The 14,050-nt window shown below is 36.8% G+C and overlaps 1 protein-coding gene across 8 annotated transcripts in view; it reads right to left on the bottom strand.

Annotated features, from left to right (window-relative positions):
- Positions 1-14,050, bottom strand: part of rapgef1b (Rap guanine nucleotide exchange factor (GEF) 1b) — a 55,635-nt gene that overhangs the window by 28,406 nt on the left and 13,179 nt on the right. The window lies entirely within an intron of this gene.

The following is a 14,050-nucleotide window of genomic DNA, read 5'->3' as shown; positions in this document are numbered from 1 at the left end:
TATTTAAATAACTAATAACGAGCAAGAAATAAAGAATAAAAATAAATCAAAACAGTCTTTGCCTGAGACATATTTGTATAATTTATTTATGACAAACAGATACCAAGTTCTCACAGCTGCTATGAGAAATATAATATTGTGCTGGTTTAAACCTTTAAAAATAACCATTTTATTTGTCGTGGTTAAATATCAGGTCAATATGGTGTTTTGCAAAAGCTTACATAGTGGGAAATCATTTTTGCCGATTGCTTCATACATGATTGACCTGTTTGGACAGTATCAACTGGGTCACATGCAGATTAAAGGTGGCACGACGATCACGGGATGCCCTTCAACACAGCTGCATAATAAATCTGCTATGTTCCCCGCATAATGCAGCTATTGTCAGTACTGGATATTTTTTACCAAGGATACAAATCAGTGTAGTAAAATGTGTTCTCTATCTCATCATCATCATCATCGTCATCGTCATCGTCATCATCATCCCCGGCTCCAGCAGCAGTGTCTATGAGAGGATTTTTAACTAGACTCAGAGTCGTCCCTGGCTCCTGCTCAACAATTGGGATGATGCGGATTAAAGGAGCACCACTGACAGACCAGTGTGAAAATGTGCATGGCATGTGTACTGATGGTCCAGATGAAAGCTGATTGCAATTCAGCATCCAGTGTTTTAACGCTGATGGCCACAGAATTCCAGATCATCCTGTCACCGTACCACGGGTAGATTAGAGCAGTTTGAAGTGTAATTTTGTCTCTGATAAAGACCCACATTTCCTGTTGGCACCTACCACACTTCTCTCTATTCAGACTGGTGAGGAGGTAAAGGAGGAACAGGTGGGGGACAGAATGAGCTAGAAGTTGCTTGAGATTACATTGACTATCTTCTTTAGCCTATTCTCAACATGCCAAGCGCTTATGTGATAACATATTTTTTGATGTTTAATGATGCATTGCATACACAGACACAAGTGGTTTTCCACTGCAAAAAACGTTAAAGAACAGTCAAGAAAAGTTAACATGAAAGCAGAAACATGCACAGCATGAAAGATAAAAAGGATACAAAATACAAAACAAATACCTTTTAAGTAATAAGGTATTTTCTCTCGAGTCTTGAATAGGACTATATTGGTAATTTTTTTTTGTATTAAAAACATTTCTCCCATCCCATTACTACCTAGTGAAGTATCCAATATATCAATTATAGTTTTTGCATAGGGTTTCGTATGCTAATATGAAATACTTTGATAATATTACACATTCAATTTATAAACAGTTTGGTAATACAGTAGTGAATTTATTGTTAAATTGATATAAAAAACAAAGCAATTTTCTATGGAAAACTAAAAACTAAACACATTAGAATATTAACAACATATTTACACATTTTTCCCTTAATATTTTAATTTTTTTCCTTTACACAAACTTATTTAATTTGTTTACTTACACATTAAATTCAAAATACAATTGTACTATGTGAAGGTTATGTAACGATTATTTACAGCGAACAATGTTAAGTATCAAGTGTTCTCAGCAACCATGAAACCTAAAAAGAAGAAACTTCAGCTGTCATACAGATTCTGTTAGAGCGGGATTTAACAGATTTTGTAAGATTGAGGCTTAAAGTCTCAATTTCTTTCTCTCACAATGACTATGCAGTAATGTGGACTTGACCTAGATATGTCTCTTTAGAGAAGATACCAACATGTGTCTTCAAACCCTCACCAGCAGTCAGTAGAGTTCAAATATTCAGGAAGCAGCTTTAGAAAGAAACAGAAACAGCTTTTGGTTATATCTAGGCACCATATCAACAACTCTTACACAATAGGATTCAAATTACAATGTCAGGATTGACATTTCGGGAATTTTTGTGCCCCCGGGGCTCAGCATACCCGTTCTAGCTTGTTGTGTTGACCGTTAGGCATATGTTAAGTGAATGTGTGGAGCCGAGCATATGCTTTTGATTGCAGAGCTGCCCCCAACATGAATTTAGCCACAGATAATCCCATCCGTTTGATCCCCCTGGCAATTTATTACTGGCAAGAGCACAAGGGCTTCTGCCAACATCAAAACATGGCAGACCAGGGAAACTAGACATTCTACTGAGCATAAAATCTGCAAAGTGAATCCCCACAACCATTGATCGTACTGGATCTTAGACCACATCTTCTTGGCTGTTTATCATGCATGTTAACAAAATGTCTAATTTCTAATGGAAAGAAAAATTATTTAGGAATTAGCATCGACACTTTGCATTGCTTTACGTTGTTGTTTTTTTCCTATTTGACTTGTGTGCCATTTAAAATTTGTATTTTTTACCCTTTTTTGAAATGTGTCTGATTGAATAATACAGTTTATAACTACTCTCTGGGGCCGCATAAAAACTACTAGTTCTGACAAGAAGAGTGAGTATTTAGGGTTCTTGACTTTACTTCTTCTTTTAATTCAAATATTCTCCAAAGATAACTAAACAACCCCCTGAACGCATTAGTCTTTCTGTTATGCTATGACTAACAAAAAAAAAATGTAACACTTGAAAAAAGAGGCAATTTCACCAAATAGTGTGAAAAATGAATAATAATTTAAATATAAATAATAAACATCTGTGGAAACCATTCGGTAACTTGATGGATGTAAAAATACTGTGTACATACAGTTGTGCATTGGTTCAATTTGTTCATTTTTTTTTATTTTGTGGATTTTTCTCATGAATGAAATACAATTTTCCCTTCCTATGCAATTGGTGGTGGAAGGGCGGTGCCCCAGTGCCCCATATGAGCTGTCTGCCACTGATTTCAACATCAGGTAAATAAACGCAAAAAAAATGAATTAGGATAGAGACCTGTGTCCTCATTTATTTTTTTGCACCATCTAGACTACAAGCTTTTATTTAACTTTATAGAATATGGGTTGTTCTTATCATCTGCATCGTTTTATTTCGCAACATGATTTTGTTTTAAAATAATTATTTCAGCGTAGTAGCAAGAACTTTTAGAACATTTTGTTTTTGAAGTGAAAACAATACTGAAATAATAATAAATATTGTGATTATTTTGGTCACAATCCCCGTGACATTAAATGTTCATGACGTTACATCCCTGTATGACAGCTTCAAGTCTTTAGTTGCAATTGTGGGGAAGGTTCTTTCTATATTCTAATGGCCGTTTTACTTGGCAAAACTTCGTGTTGGTCTACCTGACCCTGGTTCTGTTCTAACGGAACCCCTGGTTTTCCACCACTTTATAAGTTACTGTATGTGCCAGTGTTGGTACCTTCGATAACTTTTCATATCTCTATCCTGTTTGATAGAGTTCAATCACCTTTCTTGTAGATCTTTTGACAATTTGTGTTACTTATATACAATTCTATTAAGTGTGTTTCTTAAATTAAAAACACTGAATACAATACAGAAGTTATCATGTTGTCCCTCAAGCGCGCCCTTGAAGATCTGAAAACAGTTCAAGAGCTCCAATTTGGAATAATGTGGGGAGCACTCTCTGGGTTGGAGATGAGACCTGCCCCTAGTGGAGGAGTTCAAGTATCGTTCTTGTTCACCATTGAGGGAAAAATGGAGCGTGAAATTGATATGTGGATTGGGGCAGCTGCTATAGTGGTGGTTAAAATAGAGCTAAGCCAAAAGGTAAGTCTTTCTGTTTACCAGCCAACCCATGTCCCTATATGGGCCTCTATGTTGAAGGTGCTGCACCTGTGACAAGACCCCGGATACACGGCAGGTGCCAGGAAGAGACGATAGTGTAAAGACTGATGTGTGGGCAGCATGTCTGCAGCATGCAACAATAACTCGAGTCCGTCCTTGTCTTGCTCATCCTGACTGTACTTATGTTGGTTGGCTTTTTGCACCAGCAGAGAAAAATCACAGCACTTCACTTTCTCGAGTTCCCTGAAAGATCGTCTAAGTAGGGAAATTACATCATCAACAGAAAGACATTACCAGGGTGGAAAAGGGCAAGTGAGCCACAGCAGAAGAGCCCAAGCCTGAAGTGAGGACAGTAGAGTGCTCTGTTGGAGCCATGCTTGCTATTCATTCTTCAAATACTTCTTCACCAGAGAAGCTTCATCGCTACTGCACAGGGTTAATGATGATGTCATGAATCAGACAGACTAAGAAGTGAAAGAAACTTCAATCTCAAAAGCTTCAAGCGGTCCAAACATTCTTTGTGGATATTTCACAGCGGTATTTAAGTGCTGGAAGTCTCTTTCACTTCTTAGTCAGTTTTGAAGCAAGATTTACATCAAGATTTACATTCATCTCCTGGAAGATGAACAGCATAATGAGATGTATTAAATATAATATAAATAGTAAAAATTATGAACAATAATAATTATGAAATAAAACATTTAACGGAAAACTGTGTTCATTGTGGGTCTCTTTAATTGATCTCGGACCTCTTTGCACTCATCAGTATGTAAAAAACAAAACCATTCTATTTAAAATTGAAATGAAAACAATTCGTTTTTTCTGGAGCTTGTTTAACATGGAATCGGACGGACTAAGAAGTACGGTCCACACTTCAGGCTTGTTTAACCCAACCACAAACAGTGTCCAACGGAACATGTTTGAGGTATCCCTTGTGTTGCCTTTGGGTCAAGGTGAACAATTTTCTTGAAAGTTATATGGTTGAAAAAAACATTATTGTTAGGATTAAGGATGCACCGACTGACTTTAATGGTCCCAATACCGATACCGATACCTAGGCTTTGAATATGGGCTGATATCGATTGGATGCCAGTATTAATATATAAACTTTTTTAACAAAATGAAAATGAGGGAAAAAAAATTATGAAAGTTAAATTGTAAACTTTGTTTCCCTTATAAACTGGAAAAAAAAAACGTAGGCGGTCTGTGAAGTTGACCTGTCTGTGAAACAAAATACTAAGAGTGACAATAGGATCAATATTATAAATATTTAAAATATTATGTATTTATTTAATTTATACCACATTGTACTATTTTTAACTTATTGAAATCTATACTTTCTATGCAATATTCAAAACGTTATTTATTCATTCTTTTTATAATATATTGCACTATTTTTTATTTTTAACTTAATATTTATATTTATATTTTTATATATACATTCACTGTGCTGTGTATTTTTAAAGGTTTCCAAGCAACAACATTTTGTTGCCAGTTTCACTGCTGTGTTTTCTGTGCAATGACAATAAAGGAATGTCTAAAGTCTAAAGTCTAATCAAATCTCCACATACAACTAGTCCTGCCTCAAAGAATCAAGATAAAAAAAATTCCTTCTCACAGCTCCATAGAAAACAAATGTGCAGTCGGTGACTTTATTTAAGAAAATGATATCGACTCTCAGTTATTAGTTGGATAAATACAGTATGTTTCTGTAAAAAATGTTCAACCGAACCTCAAACACATTAGTACCCATTAATGGAGCTCAAAAAGTAGTTTTTTATTTATAAGGGTATTAGAATTATTTTTTTTCATGCGTGTTCTCTACATTTATATATATATATATAAAGAAAATAGACCTGCTTCTCATCAGTAGTTCACTTGTTTCTTTGAATAAGATTAATTTCTGACTCTGTATGTCCAAAGATGTGTATGTATGATGTCAAGTCTTCCAATAAAGTTAAAAAATAAAAAGTTGTTTAAAAGCACACAAGATTGTTGAAAGGAGGTCAATCACATTCGTTTTAGCTTTGAGGAAATTATGCTATAGTTAAAGGTTAAAACTTTGTCACACTTCCTGTACAATCCCTCCTTCTGGGTTCTCGTCTTGTTCCACCACTCACTCGAAACAAACACCTCCGATTAAACTTTTGTTCTGACTTTGAGGCGATTTTAATAAGGGGAAGTTTGAAAATGGAAACAAAGAGGAAGCTTGGCATATGAAAATAAAACAAGGTCCTCACTGAAACACCTGCTGACCATCTGATACGAGTCAGAGAGTTCTCTTTTTACATCACTATCTCCTGCATCTTGATAAGCTCCTTCTGTTTTATCGTGTAACTATATTTTCTGTTAAATGTCTTGACAAACAATGAAGAGCCAAATTATAGTACAACGTAGTATTGATTGAAAGACCATCAGGATTTAGAAACACCACAATAGTTATAAATTGGCTGTAAAAATCTCACTGGTATTTAATTGTTGGAAATGCTATGTTTCTTAAAAGGCCTTGAGGGTGAATGAAAAAACAAACAACGCATTTGAAAGAACATTTCAACGAAGCCTGAGAATTCTCACACCACTCTGTAATTTCAGAGTCTCTGGAGAGTTGAGCTTCCAAGATTTTAGGTCCATTAGACATTAGATGACATGGAAAAAAAAACTAGGACATTAGATCACTAGTATATATACACGAACATCACATTTTGTCCACTGAAGCAACAAACATAGCATTAGTGAATGATTATTCAGAAACGAAAACTAATGAAATCGTCAATGAAAGGGTGAAGCAGAATATGCATGCATGTTTCAAACTGTGACAGGTGACATATGAGCTCAACCCGAGAGGTCAACAAGCTGTCAAGTCAGATGTTGTTTGATCTCCACCATACAGCTGGTGGTCCACTTTACTGAACTCACATCCCTGAAGACGAGGTTACAGTGCTATACTATGGTGGCCGGGACAATCTTGCTTAGGGTTACACACACAGCTGTCGCCTCCTGCTGAACTCCTGAAGGAGATGCTGAAGAGTGAAAGTGTGTGTGTGTGAGGTGGGGGGGTGGGGTGAACCCGTGTGTGTGTGTGTGTGGAGACGTCCAGACTTGAAGAAGAGTCTAAGAGGTCACAGTGACCAGCTGTTGAAAAAAGATGGCGACAGGGTAAAGAAAAAAGGTAGAGTGTTTAATGTGGCTTAGCTATGTTTGAGTGTAAGCGTGGGAGAAACACACTCATCTGATGAAGGCAAATGCTCAGTGTGTAATGACAATTTTCACAGTAAATTCTTTTGGCGTAGAGCTAATAAAGTACTTGCCTATTGGGCTGTCAACAGAAATTGCCAGGAGAGTATACTTTGTAAAATCTTTCTGTTCTTATATGCATCCACCTATGCTTGTGTTTTACTCCCTCATAACTGTCTGATTCTTGGTCTCTTTTAAGAAATAGTTAGTTGACCTACATGATAAAATTTGTGACCTTAATTATTTTAGTGGGTTTACTTATCAACTTTGAGGGACAGGGATAGGTGATACAATTCCACTGCTGTAAGGCTGTCTAGTAAAAAGCAAAAAAGACTACTTTATTTCAAAATAGTTATTTTTAATTACTAATATCTATTCGACAATAGATAACCATAATAAGGACAATTGTAAACAAAGCTGAACTTTAATGAATAATAAATAATGGGTTTAATCTGAGATTTTTATTTTACATGATCTGTTAAATAGTTTCACTCCTGACCTGAAAAGTAACACACGTTCCAAAAATGAATAAAGATTATATCTGCTAAATACATTCAGATTTGTACAATGTTATACAGACCAAATCTCTTTCGCACACATCCACACACAGACAAAGAGACAACATGTCAATACAAGCTTCTGACAACATTATTTTTTGACAACAAGTATTGGTAGCCTGCAGGCAAGAGAGGGAGTGGAATACAAGAGAGCGCTAACAGCAAATTGAAACATGGAAAGTAAAGAAACTCAAATAGTTAAGTGCTCTGTGAATTATTTATTCTCTATTATTTTTTCGACGACTTCCTGCTTACCTTGCTCAATAGCAATCTTTTTTTATGACCCTAGTCCGTTATCAATAAGCCGAACTAGAGACAGAGGACAGCAGGGAAGTGTTGTAGTGAACGCCGGCCTGGGTTAATGGTTGATTTGAGAAGTAATGGAGGAAGACATCCAGTGGTGGCTTTTATTGTTTTCCAGCTGTGCTGTTTGAATAGATCATGGAGCAGCAAGCCGAAGAAAAGGGAGGAGTGGTGTGCACGCTCATTCTGTCGACTTCATTCTGCAAGTGCATCAGATATCGTAGACACTAAGAGCTCCGGCTGCTTACGAGATGTTTAATTCAACAGACGTTAGTTAGCAACAGAAAGACGGTAAAGCACATCCTATCTCTGAGGAAACTATTGTACATGTCTTCAGTGAGTTTTATTCAGATCTACAAAGAAATCCCGTAGATTTCCATACTGGCACTAAAGGTTTCTGATTCTGATGTCAAAATCTCGTCAACGACCATTAATTACAACAATAGAAATATAAATGGTTTAAATAACATTAACAACTTCAAGTTTTGATGAAAAGTGGTAAGCATTAGGATATTTCATTTGATATTCATTTTATTTAAAGATCCTCGCTTTTTTTCCCCCCCAATATATATATTTTTATTTCCTTTATTTATTATCGGATTTATTTAAGTTTATGGTCAAGAAATAAGCGGAAGAAAGACATTTCTACATGATCCCGTTTATAGTTTCACTCTGAACTAATTAGGTCTAGTGGAAACGGGGAGGGTTGATGGGTTTGAAACCAATGGTATTTGCAAAGTGGCTAGAGCAGGGGTCTTTCAAACCGGTCCTCAAGCATGTACTGTGCTCTTGATTGGTTGGAACAAAAACCTGCACCACCTCTCGACCCCTGGGTTAGAGAATGAAAAAAGTTGACCATTCCACAATGGACACAGTACAGTAAAAAACACTAATATTTTGCAAATATTCGATTTATAATATTGTAATATTCTATTTTTTATGTATTCTATTGTGATCGAACTTGAATAACTTAAACCATTGACATAACCATCAATTTACAAATATATTCCTTCCATTTCCTTATTGTTAAGCTTTGGTGAGCATGATTAACAATTTACACAAACAAGTCCTCCAGGCTACAGATGACCAGTGAAGCAGCTGCATAAGGCACAGGTCAGTGACCGGGTACAAACATCCATGTGTTGATGGAAGTGCTTAGTTCCCACGCAACAAAGTGCCTGCTGGCTAAAAGAAAGCCGCACGTCACATACGATCCATAACCTGGATCCATTATCCAAAACTGTTAATGAACAGTAAATAGGGCAAATACATTTGTCCGCCAGTAGAAATGGTAAAGCTAATGCAGGGCGGTGGACGAGGAGGTGCTGTCTCTGAGAGAGAGTTTGACATTTCAGCAGCGGAAGTGGGAGCACACACTAAGTGTTGCTGATAAATATGTTGCATGTACAGGGGAAATCCTGCTGGCTGAGAAAGACATCGTATCATGAGTCATTTGTTAGATTACAAATGAGAATGGTTTACTAAACCAAGTTTAGAAACTAGCATATACTATTTAAAGGAGATTGCTTAATAAATAAAAAGTGTTATTGAGAATGTCTGAGAAACTTGAAAAGTGAAACAAAACAATTGTTCAGTTTGAACATTATATGATGACTGTTGTGAGTAGACCACCGACCCAATAGAAAGAAGGGAGAAGCGTTGCTATGACAGGAACAGGTAAAAAAAAAGACATTTACCAAGTTATATTAAGAGTTGAACTTGTGATATATAATAAAAATAAGTAAATAAGTATAGCACATTTTATTCATTAGTCTTATTGTTTGACTAGTCATCATAAACTTGACAGTTTCAGTGCACTTTTAAGTAAAAAACATAGCTTACAGTGCTTTTATACAGCAACCTTAAAGAATCTTGATGGCTATTACAATTAAATGTGTAGTCAACAACACATCACACAGAAAAAGATAAACAAACTCATGGCAGGGCTTCTCTGTTCTTTATAAGGTTTGAAGAAGTTTAAAGTACTGGATGATGAAACTCAAGAGACCCAAGACACACTCTGGTTACTTCATCCAAAAGTCACGCTTATGAAATAATGTTTCAAGTCTTGAAAGATACAGATTACTGTGGCAATAACACCACATGTCATCCAATTTTTAGAGCAAATATATATATATGGGAGGTACACAATACAATTAGGTCTAAATTACAAAATTACTGAGGCATAAGTCAAATAATCTCTCTTGATCACACCTTACATTCTTTCATCTTTACATTACAAAGGGTGAACATTTATTTGTGAGGGGAAGTTCATATGGCTTTGAATGATAATTCTCAAGAGTTTAACTGATTACACCACACACATGTCATGATGTTAATCCAGGTTAATCATAATGTCAGAATCAAACATTTTATTTAAACACTAAATCACAAGAAGTACTGTGGTACTTGTGTGTTATGTGGTAACATAACACACAATTTAGATGATGGTTAAATTGAATACAAATAAGACATTGTGCCACTATGTCACCATATGATCTGCCATAAGATTTGTCATTGACCTATCACAACATGCAATTCAACTGGTTCTCAACATATTCAGAGATGACATGTGCAATAGACATGAGAAAGACAAGTGTGAATGTGTTGACAATGAAAACTCTGACTGTTGCCGAGCTCATGACCCTCTTGAATGACAGCTAGCTGCAGAGCACAACTCACATTTTTACTAAACATTGTCTAATAATCCATAAATTGATTTGTGTATCCTTCCACCCTATCAAGACATACATCTGACCCTAATCCATTTTTCATTGCGTGTATTTGCATGCATCAAGGTGGGAATCCCCTTGTGGCAATAAGTCAAGATGCATTTCCCATTAACCTATTCCAAACACAACCATCAAAATTGTGTGACCAATTTGTCAATCAATTCATCATTATTACCGTCACGAGGAGGTTATGCGTTTGTCTTATGGATGCACCAATCTGCTATCGGGTATCGGTCTAATTTAGCCTCCCGAAATCAGATCAAGTATCGGTGGAAAGGCTCTGATCCACGCAGTTCACCAACTAATGATGAAACTAATAAGTTCACATTGCCAGCTGTTCTTAAGAGACGAAAAGAAGCTTCCAACCAACCGCATGCGCATCTCTGAACGCATAACACGTTGAACCTTGAGGCAGATGGGCAACAGCAGCAGAAGACCACACCGGGTGCCACTTCTGTGAGCTAAAAACTGGTAACTGAGGCTACAATACACACAGGCTCACCGAAATTGGACAATAGAAGATTGGAAAAACGTTCCCTGGTCTGATGAGTCTGCTGAGACATTCTAATGGAAGGGTCAGGATTTTGTGTCAACAACATGAAAGCATGGAATCATCCTGCCTTGTATCAACAGTTCAGGACGGTGGTGGTGGTGTAATGGTGTGGGGGACATTTTCTTGGCACTCTTTGGGCCCCTTAGTACCAATTGAGTATCGTTGCAACCCCACAGCCTACCCAAGTATTGTTTGGACCATGTCCATCCCTTTATGACCACAGTGTGCCCATCTTCTGATGGCTACTTCCAGGAGGATACTGGACTATGACATACCGGACAAATGGCTTCCAGAGTCACCAGATCTCAAGCCAACAGAGCACCTTTGGGATGTGGTGGAACGTGAGATTCACATCATGGATGTGCAGCTGATAAATCTGCAGAAACTGCATGATCCTATCATGTCAATATGGCTCAAACTCTCTGAGGAACATTTCCAGTACCTTTTGAATCTATCCCTAGAAGGATTAAGGCAGTTTTGAAAGGCAAAAGGGGTTCCGGCCCGGTACTGGTCTGGAAAAGCGCTATATAAATAAATATTACTTACTTACTTTCTTACTAGCAAGGTGTACTTAATAAAGTGGCCAGTGAGTGTATATTGAGTTTGTGTTTAGTACTGGTTGAAAAAAGACTGACCTCACTCATCATTCAAATGACTTCAATACACAAAATACATAACATAAATTTAGTTTTGGTCATAACGACATTAAACGTGTTACTGTTTACCTGAAACGGATTAATGACAATCTAAGGAACAAAGCAGATTTTCATTGCTTCTCACGGTCTGTCAAAGAATAGCTTTTAGACCACCAGTCCTGCTAGCACTAATAGTAAAAGACAGGTATTTGGCCATCAGATGACCTTATTAGATTGTACTGTGTTTTTTGAATATTATTGTGTTTTTGCTTTATTTGTATGTTGATGTATTATGTAAACTGTCTGTATCTTTGTTGAGGACTACAGATGGAAAGTAGCATTGTGTTAAATCTGGTACAGCCATCTTTTTAATGTAACTGCATATTGTCCTTTTAAAATAAACTGAAACTAACATGCTAAAAAAATTATTTTATACATTTATACATTTTGTCATTTTTACATGACAACATGGCGGGTCGAACATCAATCTAAGACAGTGATTGGTTACCACTGCCTGGAGAGCATCACATGTTCATCACACGTTTATCTTAGCTTCACGGCTAACTTTGAATTATCCTGGGAAGATGGACTGACTATTTCTAATAATTTATGATCTTATATAGATGTGAATCAGATAAGATCACACTCCAGTGTGTAATGTAGCGTCGATGCTTTAGACCAGTTGCTGCAGGAGTGATAGTTTTGAAATCGACTGCTTCAGTTTGTTTCGCCAATCCCTGCCTTAGACTGATGTTTGACCCGCCCACTTAATTTGCATACGGACAACAAAATGTCAAAATTAATAAATACCTAAATAAATAGGAGACAACTACTAATGTTATTACTGAGTGTTTCTTTTATTACAATTGTGTTTAAAACAGCAATCATGAACCATGCAGAGATATGTACCGTTTTTCTTCCAGTGTATGATTTAGATGTATAATTTCTAATCACTACATTCAAGGGCAACTAATGTGTTAATTTAGGAGGTTCTTAAATTTATCTTGGACCTCTAATGTACTCATCAGTATGTGTGTTTTAATACAAAACAATACATTTAAATTACAAAATGTGCTTTAGCCTCACCCACTGAAAACGCTTGGTTTTTCTCAAGCTAAAATCTTGTTTACCATTACCACACCCACTCTGCTGTGATTGGTCGAACATGGATGTTTGTCACGCAGTGTCGTGAATCCAAGAAGTCTCCACCTCCAAGGGACGTATATAAAGAAAGAAGCAGCCCGTTTTTTCGCTGCTGAAGGAGAGGCGGAGCCAATTATGTCATAATAATGGGCTTCGTGAACTCTCAAGACTTCAAACCGGGGAGAACTTTGAGTAATAACTTTAAAACGGAGCACCATCATGACAAGGTGCATTACTTACTGCATCTTGGAGAGGAAGACTAGAACATTTGAAACATGCGAGAGTTGGTTTTTCCCATTAGTTGCCCTTTAAGCAATTCAAGGGTTTAAGGTTAAAAAGAGGGTTGAATCCCGTTATGAAAGTTTCTGGTATTCATGCATAAAATGTACATTTCGGCTCACTTTGTGGGCAAGATTAATGCTTACTGACATCAACTATGAGCTCACTGCCAACTCATTTCCTACCAGCTAGTTTGTGATGAAAATGACGCCTGCATTGCTTATGCAACAATGTGCAGTATGCATCACTTTTACTTTAATTTAGTACAAAACAAACATGCTGCCACCAGATTTTCATACATTAGCATTGAGTGACGGTGCTTAACTGAAATACATTCAGATGTTTCTACAGAGTGTGATTTTTTTAAAAGTAAAGTAAACTTGTAGTCATAATAGTGTGTGTGGCACCGGTTTCGAATTACGTATTATGTTACAAATGTTATTCCCTATTTAAATAACACCGGACTGTGTAAATCAGACTGACAAAACGAAAAAACTCTTTTCATATCACTTTAATAAGACTGATTGGTCCTTTGCCGACTTTGTGTTTGCCTATTGAGCTTCTTTTTCTAAAATGCTTTAATATGGTCGAACCTCTGATCACTGTTCCACATTGAGCACACGAGAAGGAACAGCCTGACACAGCAGCTAAGTGGGGATGTATTGAAAGCTAAAAAGTGAGCCGTAGGGACTGGGTCACTCGATTGTCCCGACAGGAGCTCGCATAAACCCACAAAACGTGTGTCCATTCCACCCGCCCACCAAAGACAGAAACTATAGACAAAAGTGAATTACTGAACCACAGAGTAAAGGAAAACCATCAGGGAGGACCACAGGCACTGTCCTTAACATCTTTAATAACATATCCACATTGCAACTATAGTAATACTGCAGCTATAATAATTTACAGATACTGCTCTTGGATTCATTTATCCATTCTCTGAGATAAACACAAAAAGT

Source organism: Callionymus lyra, chromosome 5, assembly GCF_982586985.1.
Source record: "Callionymus lyra chromosome 5, fCalLyr1.hap1.1, whole genome shotgun sequence".
In the NCBI taxonomy this organism is placed as follows: Eukaryota; Metazoa; Chordata; class Actinopteri; order Syngnathiformes; family Callionymidae; genus Callionymus; species Callionymus lyra.
Note: the sequence above shows the minus strand (reverse complement) of the source record. Positions and strands in the feature narration are given on the sequence as shown.